Raw genomic sequence first — 19087 nt, 5'->3', positions numbered from 1 at the left:
GGACGTTGACGCCCGCAGAGCGCCAGGTGCAGCTGATGGGAAAAGTACTTCTTTCCCGCCTCAAGCCCGAGCGCTGGATGCCTCGGCACAAAAAGAGCTTTTTCAAATGGTTCGCCACACAGGAGTGGAACATCGCGGTGCCAAGCGGGTTCTGTTTCAAGAACGCCCTCCTGCGGTGGCTGGAGCACAGGCGGTCGAGGGAGGTAGAGCTTGGGGCTGGACAGGAGGGGGACCCCGCCAGATGGGTGGTGGAGGTGTTCAGATTGATGTGTGCGAACCCAGAAGAGACACGAGAGAACCTGACAACTCAAAACAGCTCCGCCTACTTTGGAGGAGACTGTGAGGGGCGGAAGCCTGGGGACGGGGCGCCCATCATCGTGCAGTGCCTGGAGGAGGACCTCTGCCAAGACAACCAGGCGGCGGCGACGAAAGTATTAGATGCAGAAGATGCAGACCATTGTAATCATTAGCTGTGAGCTGCGCCACGCGTTGGAAGACCTCCTACCCGCCCCCCACACACAAACACACACAGGAACGCCAGTGCTTGGTGCTCGATTTTCATATTCAGAAGTTTATATAGCCAATTAGTTGTGGAGTCGATATAAAGAAGAATATATATTTTCATGTCGCGAGCCTAGTGAGAGAAGATACTCTGTTAATAGGGTCTCTCATCTGTGTGCACTTGTTGGCCCCTGTAATACCGCAGGTTGAGTAATGTGATGGTGCAAGCTGAGGTAATGCCACCTTTGGCCAGTAAGTACAGCAGGGCAAGATAATAGTCAACTTGCATGTTGTATGGTGAAACAGGCTCTACATGGATTCATGGATGATAGGCCTAGAAGTGTTTGATATTCATTTGCAAACGGCAGTGCCATTAGGACATGAAATATTTAGTACAGGTTTATTAAGACAATGTCTGGTCTGGGTGTAAATAAAGCACTTCGGCTTGACAAGATGATGACAAATAAGTTATCAAATCAAGATGGAATGTCACATTTGTAGCACCAAGTACCAAATGCAGATGGTAATTGGTTAAAACAAACTGTTAAGGTAAGGACTTGTGCTATTGATAGGCAGAGATTGTCTGAACAAACTTATAACAGGCCAGCATGTCTTAATTATAGGATGGTGACAATGCAAGGAAAATTACACAAGTATTTATCTGTTCTCCTTAAACAACACTCACGTGCCGTAAGTGTGTTCAAGTGTGCAAATCATCAGCTGCCATTGTAAGTGGTAGTGAAGGAATGCAAGTGTACAAAAGTGAATCTGTTCTTTAGGTGATCTTAATGGTGCAGATGAAACTCACTCTTCATTCAAATTGACTTTTTTTTTTTTTTAACAAATAGCTGAAAAAAATATGTCAAGAAATATTGGTTCACTAATGTAAATGCAACAAAAATAGGGGAATTCCTTGGAGCGAGAAACGTGACTGTCTTATTAAGTAGTGTTAAGTTCATCCAAGATATAACTTGTTATTTTTAAAAAAACTTATAAGAAGTAATTGTTAGCAGGTAAGTGACGTCTATATTTGGTGTGTACAGTATAACAATTTGTACTCTCATACCCCGCCTGAGGTCGCTTTCAAACCTTTCAAGCACACTTCTCATATTTGCAAACTTATACATGTAAATTAACCATTGCCTTGTATTTTTTTCATGAACACAAAACTATTCCTCTCTGTATTATGGAAAGTGATGTGTCAGTAAATCAAACACAAAAACTCATGTCTTTATTTCAAGCCTTATGAATCATTTTGTTACTTATATAATAATATATATATATATATATATATATATATATATATATATATATATATATATATATATATATAGAGAGAGAGAGAGAGAGAGAGAGAGAGAGAGAGAGAGAGAGAGAGAGAGAGAGAGAGAGAGAGAGAGAGAGAGAGAGAGAGAGAGAGAGAGAGAGAGAGAGAGAGAGAGAGAGAGAGAGAGAGAGAGAGAGAGAGAGAGAGAGAGAGAGAGAGAGAGAGAGAGAGAGAGAGAGAGAGAGAGAGAGAGAGAGAGAGAGGGCAATCTCACAGTACAGTGTCATGTTGAATCCAGTGTGTACCAATGAGTTCTCCGTCATTAAATGAGGCACCCTCGTCCCCGTGTGTTTTATTGGCACACATATCAACATATCAACGACTTGCCACAGCCTCCAAGCTGCCAGAATCACCACTTCACTCTGGTTCTCCACGCTGCCAACACTCCAAGCAGCTTCATGGACTGGGCAAGTTACAAGCATCATCACTCCGTCAACTCCACAACAACACAGGTGACTACTAGTAGTCAGCACAGAACCACTGGTGGGTGGGTCGCCATCACTGGTCAAACACACTGCCACCAAAACACTCTTACAATAAGTGGTGGCAAGCATCTTTCATACAAGTGGTCACACAAACACAACCGCTGCAGTAATATTATCATTGTCTTATTCCTGTTATGGTCATTATAAGTATTACCATTAATACTATTACCATTATTGATTTTATTATTATTATCAATATTATTATTATTATTATTATTATTATTATTATTATTACATTTATTATTATTACCATTGCATCATCATCATCATCATCATTGTTGTCATAGGTTGCGGAAAACAGGCGGGAGAAGAAGGCTGCAGACAGGTTAGGCTTCCAAAGCAAAGCGAAACAAAACAACAATGAGGCAGCAAAATAATAAAAAGAAATAGTAATAATGAAAGAATAAAAGAAAAAGAACCTGAAGTATAGCGAGGAAGTGGAACAAGTCAGGAGGGAAGAGAAGTGGAGGGTCGAGGCACAGCTGACGAGGTGGAGGCAGGCGTCACGGCGCTCCTGAGGCACAGCAAAGGAAAGTGTACATAGAGGCAGTGGAACGGGAGGGGGGGAGGGGCAGGGAAAGGCTGGGAGGGTACCATGCTATGTTAATGTATGCTGGTAAACGAGAGTACTGTAACGGTTGTTGTTGTTGTTGTCGTTGTTGTTGTTGTTGTTGTTGTTGTTGTTGTTGTTGTTGGTGTGAGGGTCATTATTATTGTCATTATTACCAGTGTTATTATTGTGGTTGTTGTGGTTGTGGTGGTAGGTCTTAATGAAGTGCATTGTAATGTTCCAGCCTCCCCATTACCTGCTCATGAACAACTATCTCCATTGTCTTTTCTTTCATCCAAGTATTTCCTGACAAATGCAATATTTCCAAGATGGCACCTCCTGCTGCCCTCAACACCTGCTTTATCTCATCTTTCAGTGATAAATTGCACTCTGTTATCACACCGAAAGGCGGGTTCACACTTGCCAATTCGCTGCTGAATTGCCAGCCGCCGCAAGCCGCGATAGCTCGCCTGTGGAAATGTTGGTGCCTGGCGGCTGAATTGCCAGCCGCGCCAACAACACCGACAGGTTGGGCTTGTCCAGCCGCGCGCTGCTCTGTTTACCTCAGGTCCTCGGGGGAGTTGTGCATGGTGTGGCGTCCTGAGGCACAAAAGTTGATGTTGGAGCTAATGACGAACCAACAACGTCATCACTGGGACCCAAGACTCTCTCTCTCTCTCTCTCTCTCTCTCTCTCTCTCTCTCTCTCTCTCTCTCTCTCTCTCTCTCTCTCTCTCTCTCTCTCTCTCTCTCTCTCTCTCTCTCTCTCTCTCTCTCTCTCTCTCTCTCTCTCTCTCTCTCTAAAAGAGTAGTATCGCTGCAGAAGGGGCCAAGTTGTCAGTAGTTACCGATCGGTGTTCCTAAGCTGTTGTTAGATAACGCAGCGTCAGTGTGAGGCGTTCACCAGGAGTCACTGCATCCCTCACGTGGGCATCCTCCTTCTTGATAGGCGAGTCACAAGCCGCAGGAGACCACGGTACTGCTCCTTGTTGAGGCCTATCCACTGCCTCATGGTGGCTGGGTCTTGCACGCTCGGCTCAGGCAAAAGAGCGTGGCAGACGCGCCTTCCTTCTCTTCTATTCAGCCAGGGACGTGTGTACAGGCGCCTCCTGTTCCGTTATATCTTCCACTACGCCAAAAGAAATACAATTATCACCGACATTGTTGCTGGAGGAAGAGATCTTGCTGAGTTGGCAAGTTTTTGCCTGCCTTCTCTACTGCCGTGGCTGGCAGTAATCTTTCGGCTGAACACATCCAGCCTCTTGAGGTCGTCATTCTTTACAACAATCAAACATTCGCTTTTACCTTCATTCGCCTTCACCTGATTAGAATTTGTTCCTTTTGCACACACCTTCCTTACTTCTGCTCAGCTTGGTCTCTGTATTTCTCACGTCAATCATCGACCAAGAAAACTGAGAGTATCATGTCCTGGTTCAATACTTTCTTCCTTCTCTCACCACATTAACCAGTATTCTCAGTCATTCACTCCTGTTCTGTCCACCTCCCCAATGCAAGAGTTAACCAGTATTCTCAGTCATTCACCACTGTTCTGTTCACCTCCCCAATGCAAGAGTTAACCAGTATTCTCAGTCATTCACCACTGTTCTGTCCACCTCCCCAATGCAAGAGTTAACCAGTATTCTCAGTCATTCACCACTGTTCTGTCCACCTCCCCAATGCAACACTTAACCAGTATTCTCAGTCATTCACTCCTGTTCTGTCCACCTCCCCAATGCAAGAGTTAACCAGTATTCTCAGTCATTCACTCCTGTTCTGTCCACCTCCCCAATGCAAGAGTTAACCAGTATTCTCAGTCATTCACCACTGTTCTGTCCACCTCCCCAGTGCAAGAGTTAACCAATATTCTTAGTCATTCCTCCCTTTCTCTGGTAAACTCTGGAACTCCCAGCCTGCTTCTGTATTTCCTCCTTCCTGTGACTTGAACTCTTTCAGGAGGGAGGCTTCAACACACTTCTCCTTCAATTTTTGACTACCGCTTCTGACTCTATTCGGGGACCAGCACTTCAGTGGGCATTTTTTGTTGATTTATTGTTTTTATATAATATTGTTGCCCTTGGCCGGTGCACAGATCAAGGAAGCTCCACCCGTGGCCTGTCACCTCCAGCCTTGCTCCACGAGGCGCCGCGCCACCCGCCGCCTACCTCACCAACTCTTGACAGCTGCTGCCAGTGCTGATGAAGCGTTGCCTCACCAGCACAGAAAGCAGTGAACAGGTTACTTTTCCAAGGTGTGTCATTAATGAAGTCCATGCATCAGTGTATGTAGGTGGAAAGCTGACAGGTGACAGCATGGCCCACTAACAGACACAGATTGTGGAGTTTCACCTACTCTCAAAAGGCTGTGTTACCTGAAGCTACAGGTTTTCAAGGGAGCTTTTACGACTTGAGTGACAGGTTAACAACATTTCTACATTGTCGACAGGAGAAACGCCCTTGAGAACCCGCCGAGTCACCTCTCTGGCCTTTAAAAACAGTGGTGTTGAGAGGACAGTGTTCAACAAAGAGGTAGCACCACACGTGTAGTGGGCTTGGTGATTCAGTTCACTCAGCACTTCCTCACACGCCTCCACACACCGGATACACAGCCGAGCCTTACACTACAAGCCAATGTACCTGCACGCCGGAATAACACAACGAAATTATATGCACGAATGCTTTGCACACCTCCACAGAACAGTTAGCATGCATATTCTGTTGACAATGGTTCACCTTTGTTACATCTGCCGTCACATTCACCACAGCCTTTTTGCTTGTCTTTGTACAACAATCGCGGTTTTTTTACCTATTGATGATTCATTTACTTATTTTCTTCTCTCACAAGTACATTAGCAGTAATTAAGGCCGTGATGGAACTCTGCAGTTCATTATTGCTCTGTCCAACTTGACTCTTCCCTTTCACTTCGTTCTTTCAAGACAGAAGCTTAAAGTTGTGCCCTAAACCAGATACTGCAACCACATACTGCAACCACATACTGCAACCACATACTGCAAACACATACTGCAAACACATACTGCAACCACATACTGCAACCACATACTGCAACCACATACTGCAAACACATACTGCAACCACACACTGCAAACACATACTGCAAACACATACTGCAACCACATACTGCAACCACATGCTGCAAACACATACTGCAAACACATGCTACAAACACATACTGCAAATGCGTACTGCAAATGCGTACTACAAAGGCATTAATGAAATCCCAGTCTAGAACTTTTGTATTCACTGATCAGTACTAGCAAACGCTGAAATGTTCTTAGCGATTATATATAGAAATGCTGTTAATTTTATCATAGTTCAGAAATAAAAGACGTGGTTCTCAAGTAGGCGAAGCATAATTTATTTTCATGCCGTAATTTCAAAGACAGACTTCTCGATAGGAAACAAGGAAGAATGCTTTAACCCGGCGGTCTCTTTAACATTTCATTTATTCTTTGCCTAGAAGTTTATACATAACATGTACATAAGAAGTAAGTAGCAGAAGTAAATGGTCACCGACCCATAGGAAATTAGTAACAAAATGGTGTTACTGGAGACAGAAGCGTAGACATGAGTTACTATATATTACAAGAAAGAGAACTAGACGATTAAGACCAAAGAAAACATCACAGTACTTGTAAAAAATACACTGAATTTAATAATGCACAGTAAAATAGTAACAGGACAGTGATAGTGAAGATAGAAGAAAAGTGTTTGCCCTATCGGTCTCTTGGCGTTGTTTACAAGAACCGTGATGGCGGACAGAAGGGTTCGGTGACCAGTGACACTCTTTCAATTTCCTCCACTCCCAGAACTCAGGTGAGGCAGGGACGGCCGCCCACCCTTGCGCCCCTCCCTCCTCTACCTCCACCCGCGCACACACGCACGCACACACCTGAAATAAGAGAGAAAAGCAGGTGTTTGTTAACCTCCCTCTGTGTGTTTGTATGTGTGTTTGTCCTGTCAGTGTCCATTGCCTTTATTTCCTTCCTTATTCTGTGTCTGTATGTTTGTCTTCCTTCACTTCATTTACACTCAGCCCTCCTCTTCATCCTCCTCCTCCTCTTCTTCCTCCTCCTCTTCTTCTTGTTCTTGTTCCACGTTACAAAATTCATTAAACAGGGAACCAACAAAACTGGAAAGCTAACAGCCTTTGAATCATTATCCGTGCAAGAAATGGCAGACAAAGCAAGATGTAGGGACACATTGTGCACAAGAGTGTCACATAAGTCCGCGCCACCACCACCGCTTCTCTCAGACGAAGTGACGCGGGTGTTAGGGCTCCTGTGACGCGTCCACTGACAGAGTAACAAGATTGACACATTTTAAACATTAGAAGCGCTCTTAGTGACCCAAGGCTGTGGAGGCTGTGTCACTGGGAGAGGCACAGCAAGCCAAACCAACCTTACCTTAACTCTCTCTCTCTCTCTCTCTCTCTCTCTCTCTCTCTCTCTCTCTCTCTCTCTCTCTCTCTCTCTCTCTCTCTCTCTCTCTCTCTCTCTCATACATGCATAAACACAACAGCTACAATGAGAGAGAGAGACAGAGAGAGAGAGAGAGAGAGAGAGAGAGAGAGAGAGAGAGAGAGAGAGAGAGAGAGAGAGAGAGAGTGGTATCCTCGCCTGACCTGGTAACACTGCAAGGAAAATCCACATCTGGCAATGCAGACCTGCCAGACGCCAGCCAGCCGGGGACCCCACGTCGACACTAGTGCTCTAACCTGACCTAAGTTAACCTAACCTAACTAGACTGCATAGACTCAGCTTGCTGTTACACTTGCTGTTGTGCTGTTGTGTGTGAACGGTGACAGATTAACAACATTTCTGCATTATTGACAGGAGAAACACGCTTTTAAAAGGCTCTAGTTGAAGTGACGCGGGTTTTCAAGGGTGTTTTTACAGTTGCAGTGACATATTAACAATATTTCTGCATTACTGACAGGAGAAACACTCTTTTAAAAGGCTGTAGTTGAAGTGACGCAGGTTTTCAAGGGTGTTTTTACAGTTGCAGTGACATATTAACAATATTTCTGCATTACTGACAGGAGAAACACTCTTTTAAAAGGTTGTAGTTGAAGTGACGCAGGTTTTCAAGGGTGTTTTTACAGTTGCAGTGACAGATTAACAACATTTCTGCATTACTGACAGGAGAAACACTCTTTTAAAAGGCTGTAGTTGAAGTGACATTGGTTTTCAAGGGTGTTTTTACAGTTCCAGTGACATATTAACAATATTTCTGCATTACTGACAGGAGAAACACTGTTAAAAGGCTGTAGTTGAAGTGACGCAGGTTTTCAAGGGTGTTTTTACAGTTGCAGTGACACATTAACAACATTTCTGCATTATTGACAGGAGAAACACGCTTTTAAAAGACTGTAGTTGAAGTGACGCAGGTTTTCAAGGGTGTTTTTACAGTTGCAGTGACACATTAACAACATTTCTGCATTACTGACAGAAGAAACACTCTTAAAAGGCTGCAGTTGAAGTGACGAGGGTTTTTCAAGGGTGTTTTTACAGTTGCAGTGACAGATTAACAATATTTCTGCATTACTGACAGGAGAAACTCTTTTACAAGGCTGTAGTTGAAGTGACGCGGGTTTTCAAGGGTGTTTTTACAGTTGCAGTGACAGATTAACAACATTTCTGCATTACTGACAGGAGAAACACTCTTTTAAAAGGCTGTAGTTGAAGTGACAAGGGTTTTCAAGGGTGTTTTTACAGTTGCAGTGACATATTAACAACATTTCTGCATTACTGACAGGAGAAACACTCGTTTAAAAGGCTGTAGTTGAAGTGACGTGGGTTTTCAAGGGTGTTTTTACAGTTGCAGTGACAGATTAACAACATTTCTGCATTATTGACAGGAGAAACACTTTTAAAAGGCTCTAGTTGAAGTGACGCAGGTCTTCAAGGGTGTTTTTAAGGTTCCAGTGACAGATTAACTACATTTCTGCATTACTGACAGGAGAAACACGCTTTTAAAAGACTGTAGTTGAAGTGACGCAGGTTTTCAAGGGTGTTTTTACAGTTGCAGTGACAGATTAACAATATTTCTGCATTACTGACAAGAGAAATGCTTTTAAAAGGCTGTAGTTGAAGTGACGCAGGTTTTCAAGGGTGTTTTTACGGTTGCAGTGACAGATTAACAACATTTCTGCATTACTGACAGGAGAAACACTCTTTTAAAAGGCTGTAGTTGAAGTGACTTGGGTTTTCAAGGGTGTTTTTACAGTTGCAGTGACAGATTAACAACATTTCTGCATTACTGACAGGAGAAACACTCTTGAGAACCAGGTTAACCTTCCCTTTGGCCTGGCATAACAGTTGTGGTGAGAGAGCACAGGGCCCCTGGTGAATGACTGAGAATACTGGTTAACTGGTAGAAGATAGCTAGAGATGCAACACTGCGATGGTGACAGTGAGAGAGAGAGAGAAAAAGAGAAACTTAGTAATATGATGAATCCTTGCTGTTACTATCATTACTACTACTATTACTACTACTACTACTACTACTATGTAAAGCGTTAATGTTAATAATCTTTTGTGTCTTACAGATTCAACAAGAAAGGGAAAAGAAGAGAGAGAGAGAGAGAGAGCAAGAGGCACACAGACAGACAGGCAGTGAGAGAGAGAGCGAGAGACAGACAGACAGACAGAGAGAGAGAGAGAGAGAGAGAGAGAGAGAGCAAAATGGAGGGTGATCTGTGCCCCCTTTCTCTGTCACAGCCAGCAGCCACAGACCTGCCTGATATTGCTCAGTTTTTATCTATTTATATGTCTGAGGAAGAGACATTAGCTCTGCAGGTTTGTATACTACTACTACTACTACTATTACTACTGCCTCTTGACTGACACATTCAAGGAGGGGTCTGGTGGAGGTCTTCAAGTGGCACAGGGGACATGACAAGAGTGACTAAGAGGGGGTCTGGTGGGGGTCTTCAAGTGGCACAGGGGACATGACAAGGGTGACTAAGAGGGGGTCTGGTGGGGGTCTTCAAGTGGCACAGGGGACATGACAAGGATGACTAGGAGTGGGTCTGGTGGGGGTCTTCAAGTGGCACAGGGGACATGACAAGGGTGACTAAGAGGGGGTCTGGTGGGGGTCTTCAAGTGGCACAGGGGACATGACAAGAGTGACTAAGAGGGGGTCTGGTGGGGGTCTTCAAGTGGCACAGGGGACATGACAAGGGTGACTAGGAGGGGTCTGGTCACTCAGCAAGGAGTTAAGACTGAAAAGCAAGGCCTCCACTGTGCGTGACTTTGTGATGCAGAATAATAGTGTACAGCAATTAATGTATTTGTTGTGCCTCTAAAATATGTCACACAGATTATGTCACTTCATCCCACTCAGTATTTCAACAAGCTTGACATGACGTAACATAACCTAACCTAACCTTACCTAGCATAACATAACCTAACCTAACCTAACTTAACCTTACCTAACATAACATAACATAACCTAACCTAACTTAACTTAACCTAACCTAATCTAACCTAACCTAACCTAACCTAACCTAACCTAACCTAACCTAACTTAACCTAACCTAACTTAACCTAACCTAACTTAACCTAACCTAACCTAACCTAACTTAAGCTAACCTAACCTAACCTAACCTAACCTAACTTAACCTAACCTAACTTAACCTAACCTAACTTAACCTAACCTAACCTAACCTAACCTAACTTAAGCTAACCTAACCTAACCTAACCTAACCTAACCTAACCTAACCTAACGTAAGCTAACCTAAGCTGTTTTTTTTCACACAGGAGGGACGAGTGAGCAGTGTGATGAGCCACAGTGTATTCACAGCCACAGAGCAGCCCACACAGCACACAGAATTGACACCACAGCCAGCACTACCACCACCGCCACCGCCGCCACCACAACAGCAGCAGCAGCAGCAGCAACAACAACAACAACAACAACAACAACAACAACAACAACAACAACAACAACGGGATCATGATTTCAGTGTCATGTCTCTGGTCTCTCACAGCCCCAATGCAGGTAAATAGTAGTAGTAGTGGTAGTAGTAGTGGTGGTAGTGGTGGCGGTGGTGGTGGTGGTATTAGTAGTATTAGTAGTAGTAGTAGTAGTAGTCGTAGTAGTGGTGGTGGTGGTGGTGATGGTAGTAGTAGTAGTAGTAGTAGTAGTAGTAGTAGTAGTACATAAGAACATAATAAATAATGGAAGGTGCAAGAAGCGAGCAGGCTTACACGTGGCAGTCCCTGTATGAAACACACCTCCCTATTTCCATCTGCTATCCCCATCCATAAACTTGTCTAATCTTCTCTTAAAGCTCTCTAGCGTCCTACCACTAACTACATGATTACTGAGTCCGTTCCACTCATCTACCACTCTATTTGAGAACTAATTTTTTCCTATCTCCTTCCTAAACCTAAATTTTTCAAGCTTGAACCTGTTATCTCTTGTCCTACCCTGGTTGCTGATCCTAAGAATTTTGCTTACATCTCCCTTGTTATAACCCTTATACCACTTAAAGACTTCTATCAGGTCCCCTCTTAACCTACGTCTCTCTAGAGAATGTAAATTTAACAGCTTCAACCTCGCCTCGTAAGGAACACTCCTCATCCCCTGTATCCTTTTAGTCATTCTCCTCTGTACTGATTCTAATAGACCTATATCTTTCCTGTAATGTGGGGACCAGAACTGCACAGCGTAGTGTAGATGAGGTCTGACCAGCGCCAAGTATAACTTTAATATTACTTCCGGCCTTCTACTTTTAACACTCCTAAAAATGAATCCTAGTACCCTATTTGCCCTGTTTCTGGCTTCTATGCATTGTTTCCCTAGACGGAGTTAGGTTAGGTTAGGTTAGGATAGGTTAGGTTAGGTTAGGTTAGGTTAGGTTAAGTTAGGTTAGGTTAGGTTATGTTATGTTAGGTAAGGTTAGGTTAGGTTAGGTTAGGCTAGGTTAAGTTAGGTTAGGTTAGGTTATGTTATGTTAGGTAAGGTTAGGTTAAGTTAGGTTAGGTTATGTTATGCTAGGTAAGGTTAGGTTAAGTTAGGTTAGGTTAGGTTAGGTTAGGTAAGGTTAGATTAGGTTAAGTTAGGTTAGGTTATGTTATGCTAGGTAAGGTTAGGTTAGGTTATGTTACGTCATGTCAAGCTTGTTGAAATACACTGACTGGGATGAAAGTGACATAATCTGTGTGACATAACCTAACCTAACCTAACCTAATCCTAATACACTATTTGCCTTGTTTCTGGCTTCTATGCATTGTTTCCCTAGACGGAGTTCAGAGCTAACTATAACCTGGCATATCCTGCATGTTTTCCTCGGTGAAGACAGTTAAAAAATAATCATTCAGAAGTTTACTAATCTCCTCCCCAGAACTAACCAGCTCCCCATCTGCTGCCTTTAATGGACCTACAGTATCCTTATTCTTCGTCCTGTATACCTGATAAAATCCCTTGGGGTCCGTCTTCGCCTGGCTGGCTACCTTTAATTCATAATTGCCCTTTGCTTTCCTCGTTAACCTCCTCACTGTTCTAACTAATTCATTGTATTGTGACTTTAACATTTCTTCACCTGCCCTCAATCTCATACTTCTCTTACACCCTATACGCTAAAATCCCTCTCATCCGGCATTCCAGTATCCGGCAGCCTCAAGCATCCGGCACAATTTTCCCCGAGCCTTAAAATCAATAAAAAATCAATGCGTACTCATAAAATCGATAAAAATTCCCACGCGAGGCATACTTTGTCCCCTCGCCACCAGAGCACACTGCTTGGCGCCACCCGCGGCCCACTGCACCGCGTTCACCCAGTGACTAGGCCCCGCGTGTGCACTGTTTATCGCCTGACGCCTTCACCGTGCCTAAAGTTGTAGAAGAGAGGAAGCGTGTTGTGCTTACACTGAAGCAGCCAATCAGATCAGCTGGTCTTTGTTGTGGTAAGATGTGTGAGTGTAGGCTGGTGATCGTGGACATAATTTCACTTCTATTCAAGTATCCGGCATGTCGGCGGTCCCGTTGATGCCGGATAAGAGGGATTTTACCGCATAATGCTTTAACCTAGCAGTCGTCCATTTAGGGTCTTTTTTGTGTGATCTTATTGTCCTATACGGGATATTTCCTGACTGGCCCGTGTGAAATTTATCTACGAAATATTTATACAATTCATCTACATTTACCTCACCCAATCCCCTGATCTTGACCTCTACCGTCCTCTCCACTCCCTCGTCTACTCGCCTCGACCTCACCTCTCTCATTTCAGCATGACCTGACATTCCAACACATTCACACCTGTCTCCCCCTTCCTCTCTCCTCCGCCCCTTATGGACACATCTTGCCTCCTGTTGTCCTGCACCCTCGCGCCTCACCTCGCGTCTCACCCTGCCTTATCTCTCTGAACTCCGTCCCTGACCTGACCTGACCCTGCATCCCTTGCCAGTCCAGTCCTTGGAGGTACCTTTTTAATTCCTCAACGTGTGTTTTCCTAAAGTCAGGTATTTTACTAGTCTTTTTGCTTCTAACAGTTTATTATTCCCATTCTAAATTGTACCTAATTTCCCTATGGTCGTTGTTACCTCCAACTGCTGCCCTCCAACCTCTACCTGCGTGACTCTAGTAGTAGTGGTGGTGGTGATGGTGGTGGTAGTAGTGGCAGTGGTGGTGGTAGTGGTGGTGAGAGAGAGAGAGAGAGAGAGAGAGAGAGATTGCTTTTCAGAGTGGTGGGTAAGTGTATTGGGCTAGAATGCGTCTGAAATGGGCTGGATTGGGCTAGAATGGACTGTATTGAGCTGGAATGGGCTAGAATGACCTGGATTGGGCTAGAATGGGTCTGAAATGAACTGGATTGGGCTAGAATGGGCTGGATTGGGGCGGAATGGGCTGTATTGGGCTAGAATGGGCTAGAATAGGCTGGATTGGGCTAGAATGGACTGTATTGGGCTGGAATGGGCTAGAATGACCTGGATTGGGCTAGAATGGGTCTGAAATTAACTGGATTGGGCTAGAATGGGCTGGATTGGGGCGGAATGGGCTGTATTGGGCTAGAATGGGCTAGAATAGGCTGTATTGGGCTAGAATGGACTGTATTGGGCTGGAATGGGCTAGAATGACCTGGATTGGGCTAGAATGGGTCTGAAATGAACTGGATTGGGCTAGAATGGGCTGGATTGGGGCGGAATGGGCTGTATTGGGCTAGAATGGGCTAGAATAGGCTGGATTGGGCTAGAATGGACTGTATTGGGCTGGAATGGGCTAGAATGACATGGATTGGGCTGGATTGGGCCGAAATGGGCGGGAATGGTCTGGATTGGGCTGGAATGAGTTGGGGTGAGGTAGATTGGGCTGGAATAGGCTGGGATGGGCTGGATTGGGCTGGAATGAGTTGGAGTGAGCTGGATTGGGCTGGAATAGGCTGGGATGGGCTGGATTGGGCTGGAATAGGCTGGAGTGGGCTGGAATGAGTTGGAGTGAGCTGGATTGGGCTGGAATAGGCTGGGTTTGGCTGGATTGGGCTGGAATAGGCTGGGTTGGGCTGGATTGGGCTACAATGAGGTAAATAATGGGACTGTTTGTCAAGATTGAAAAAACATGATTTTTCTTAAAATATTAAAAAAAAAAAATATTTGATTTAAATTATATTTTTTTGTATTAAAGTTATTGTTGCTTTATCTTATTTATTTTTATTTATTTATTTTGTTTTATTTATTTATTTTGTTTTTTGTTTAGTAAGCTTGTGTGAGTGATGAGGCCATGCTGTTGTTGTTGTTATTGTTGTTGTTGTTGTTGTTGTTGTTGTTGTGAAGCAGGCCAGTGTTCGTGACACAACACACTCCATTACACAGTTAACAAACAAATAATTTTTTGCATTAAAAAATGACAAATAGCAGAAAGTGTAATCAGATCTGTTATATTAAACTAACTAACTTTGCATTAAAAAATAAATAAATAAATAAATAAACATATAAGCTCATTAAACTTCATAATTAAATTTATTATCATTATTACCAACAAAAAACAAGTTGTGTTTGAGGTGCAAGAGATGCGGGGAGGAGACTGCCAGGGAGGTGATGGGAGAGAGGGAGCCCCGTGCTGCTTCACCTTTCCCAGGGTGAGTGCTGGCAGTCTGGCCAGGCGGCGGTGGTGGTGGTGGTGGTGGCGGTGGTGACGCTACCCGGGGACAGGCAGCGTGGTGGTGGTTGGCCTGGTGTCTCTGGCCAGGTGGTGCGGGGCCTGGAGGAGGTGCAGGAGGCAGCCCGCCACTGCCCCACTGCTGAGGTGACTGTGGTGCAGTTTGGCGTGGTGCTGGCACGGCACTGCTGCACCACACCACACACCACACCACTGCCACCATCATTTATTTATTTATTTATTTTTGAGTAGACAAGCAAACACATACACACGCCCATAAACACACACACACACACACACACACACACACACATACATACATACATACAGACAGACAGACAGACATACAGACAGACGGACACACATGTAAAGTTCAGAGTGCATGTTGTGGTGATGTCAGTGTGTTGTGTGATGGTGGCGGGTATTGGTGTGAATATTGGCGGCAGGACACACCGCTCCACGCATTGCTCCTTCACTAACAACACGAAAGTTTTCAGCGCAAACACTTCTGTTATCAATATTCACACTGTCTCATTTTGCTTCTCAATAAAATTATTGTACAAACACAAATCTTGCTTTTCATTTTCCTTCAGGTGGAAGTGAAAGGCCGTGCTGCACCCTCAATTACACTAGTGCTCCTTTTATGACCATTACTACTACTATTATTATTATTATTATCATTATTATTATTATTATTATTATTATTATTATCATTATTATTAAGTGTAGGTTGACTTTGTAAGTTTGCTTTAGTCACCGTCAATCTGTGCCGTTCTCTTTGAAGACTGCGTTGATGGAAGGGGTGACTGCACCAATGTCACTGCGGGGGGACTGCGCTCAAAACTTTGCCACGCTTGACTTTCCTTGGTGACGGAATACATAGAGGGGATGTGCCGCAACACTGCAGCAAAGGCAGGGGAGATGTGGGCACTTATACAGTCATACCAGTGACATAATGGCTGCACCGCTTATTTGGGTGGCTCATGAATAACAAGATAAAGTTAAACAAAAGCAAAATTTTGTGAGGAAGAGCAAAGGGATTTACGTTGTAGGATTGTTTGAGTGAGCGGTAGAAGACAGCTAGATATGCAACATTGCGGCAGTGAGAGAGAGGCTGAAGACAGTCAGTTAGAGGAGAGGAGTTGATGAGACGAAAAGCTTTTGATTCCACCCTGTCTAGAAGAGCAGTATGAGTGGAACCCCCCAGACATGTGAAGCATACTCCATACATGGACGGATAAGGCCCTTGTACAGAGTTAGCAGCTGGGGGGGGATGAGAAAAACTAGGGGAGACATCTCAGAACACCTAACTTCATAGAAGCTGTTTTAGCTAGAGATGAGATGTGAAGTTTCCAGTTCAGATTATAAGTAAAGGACAGACCGAGGATGTTCAGTGTAGAAGAGGGGGACAGTTGAGTGTCATTGAAGAAGAGGGGATAGTTGTCTGGAAGGTTGTGTCGAGTTGATAGATGGAGGAATTGAGTTTTTGAGGCATTGAACAATACCAAGTTTGCTCTGCCCCAATCAGAAATTTTAGAAAGAGCAGAAGTCAGGCGTTCTGTGGCTTCCCTGCGTGATATGTTTACCTCCTGAAGGGTTAGACGTCTATGAAAAGACGTGGAGAAGTGCAGGGTGGTATCATCAGCGTAGGAGTGGATAGGACAAGAAGTTTGGTTTAGAAGATCATTAATGAATAATAAGAAGAGAGTGGGTGACAGGACAGAACCCTGAGGAACACCACTGTTAATAGATTTAGGAGAAGAACAGTGACCGTCTACCACAGCAGCAATAGAACGGTCAGAAAGGAAACTTGAGATGAAGTTACAGAGAGAAGGATAGAAACCGTAGGAGGGTAGTTTGGAAATGAAAGTTTTGTGCCAGACTCTATCAAAAGCTTTTGATATCTCCAAGGCAACAGCAAAAGTTTTACCAAAATCTCTAAAAGAAGATGACCAAGACTCAGTAAGGAAAGCCAGAAGATCACCAGTAGAGCGGTCTTGACGGAACCCATACTGGCGATCAGATACAAGGTTGTGAAGTGGTAGATGCTTAACAATCTTCCTGTTGAGGATAGATTGAAAAACTTTAGATAGGCAGGAAATTAAAGCAATAGGACGGTATAGTTTGAGGGATTAGAACGGTCACCCTTTTTAGGAACAGGCCGAATGTAGGCAAACTTCCAGCAAGAAGGAAAGGTAGATGTTGACAGACAGAGATGAAAGAGTTTGACTAGGCAAGGTGTAAGCACGGAGGCACAGTTTCGGAGAACAATAGGAGGGACCCCATCAGGTCCATAAGCCTTCCGAGGGTTAAGGCCAGCGAGGGCATGGAAAACATCATTGCAAAGAATTTTAATAGGTGGCATGAAGTAGTCAGAGGGTGGAGGAGAGGGAGGAACAAGCCCAGAATCGTCCAAGGTAGAGTTTTTAGCAAAGGTTTGAGCAAAGAGTTCAGCTTTAGAAATAGATGTGATAGCAGTGGTGCCATCTGGCTGAAGTAGAGGAGGGAAAGAAGAAGAAGCATAGTTATTGGAGATATTTTTGGCTAGATGCCAGAAATCACGAGGGGAGTTAGATCTTGAAAGGTTTTGACATTTTCTGTTAATGAAGGAGTTTTTGGCTAGTTGGAGAACAGACTTGGCATGGTTCTGGGCAGAAATATAAAGTGCATGAGATTCTGGTGATGGAAGGCTTAAGTACCTTTTGTGGGCCACCTCTCTATCATGTATAGCACGAGAACAAGCTGTGTTAAACCAAGGTTTAGAAGGTTTAGGACGAGAAAAAGAGTGAGGAATGTACGCCTCCATGCCAGACACTATCACCTCTGTTATGTGCTCAGCACACAAAGACGGCTCTCTGACACGGAAGCAGTGGTCATTCCAAGGAAAATCAACAAAATACCTCCTCAGGTCCCCCCAACTAGCAGAGGCAAAACGCCAGAGGCACCTTCGCTTAGGGGGATCCTGAGGAGGGATTGGAGTGATAGGACAAGATAAAGATAAGAGATTGTGATCGGAGGAACCCAATGGAGAAGAAAGGGTGACAGCATAAGCAGAAGGATTAGAGATCAGGAAAAGGTCAAGAATGTTGGGCGTATCTCCAAGATAGTCAGGAATACGAGTAGGATGTTGCACCAATTGCTCTAGGTCATGGAGGATAGCAAAGTTGTAGGCTAGTTCACCAGGATGGTCAGTGAAGGGAGAGGAAAGCCAAAGCTGGTGGTGAACATTGAAGTCTCCAAGAATGGAGATCTCTGCAAAAGGGAAGAGGGTCAGAATGTGCTCCACTTTGGAAGTTAAGTAGTCAAAAAATTTCTTATAGTCAGAGGAGTTAGGTGAGAGGTATACAGCACAGATAAATTTAGTATGAGAGTGACTCTGTAGTCGTAGCCAGATGGTGGAAAACTCGGAAGATCAAGAGCATGGGCACGAGAGCAGGTTAAGTCATTGGCACATAAACGCAGCATCCAGCTTTGGATCGAAAATGAGGATAGAGAAAGTAGGAGGGAACAGAAAAGGGGCTACTGTCAGTTGCCTCAGACACCTGAGTTTCAGTGAGGAAAAGAAGATGAGGTTTAGAAGAGGATAGGTGGTGTTCTACAGATTGAAAATTAGATCTTAGACCGCGAATGCACAAGTTAATGAAGAAAAAGTTGAGGGGGGTGTCAAGACACTTAGGGTTGTCGACGGAAAGGCAGTCCGACCTGGGGACATTTATGGTCCCCTCACCAGATGGTGACTCCGAGGCTGGTGTAGGAGTCGCCATGATGATTTTAAAATTTTTGAGTGAATGGTGTGTGTGTTATTAGGTGCTTGTAGTTTTGTGTGGAGGAAGAGAGTTGTCTTTAGAGGGCAGGCTGTGACTGCCCCCTTGTGTTGTGAGACACAAAGGGAAACGTTCAGTGAGGTCACATCTGGGTTTAATGATAAGTTCACAGCACCCCCTGAACAGTGCTGCACACCTCACTGGGAGTAATTATCGTTTCGGCAGGTGTCTACTGCCTCCTCCAGCTCACACACAGAGGCACGCTGACAGTGCTGCCAGTGTGTCGTGGAAAGGAAGAAAGGGAAGGGACCCTAAAAGAGATGAAAAAGTCCCTTGTGCACGCC

At 44.3% G+C, this 19087-nt stretch overlaps 1 long non-coding RNA gene across 1 annotated transcript; it reads left to right on the top strand.

The window, feature by feature from the left end:
• The first annotated feature begins 6609 nt into the window (after positions 1 to 6609).
• On the top strand, positions 6610 to 15008 carry LOC135095330 (uncharacterized). The gene is made up of 4 exons (XR_010264285.1): positions 6610 to 6693; positions 9428 to 9677; positions 10641 to 10881; positions 14871 to 15008. It is a non-coding gene; the product is annotated as an uncharacterized LOC135095330 (long non-coding RNA).
• Positions 15009 to 19087: the final 4079 nt, after the last annotated feature.

The sequence above is a fragment of the Scylla paramamosain genome, chromosome 48, assembly GCF_035594125.1.
Source record: "Scylla paramamosain isolate STU-SP2022 chromosome 48, ASM3559412v1, whole genome shotgun sequence".
Lineage (NCBI taxonomy): Eukaryota > Metazoa > Arthropoda > Malacostraca > Decapoda > Portunidae > Scylla > Scylla paramamosain.
This window is presented reverse-complemented; position numbering and strand designations above follow the sequence as displayed.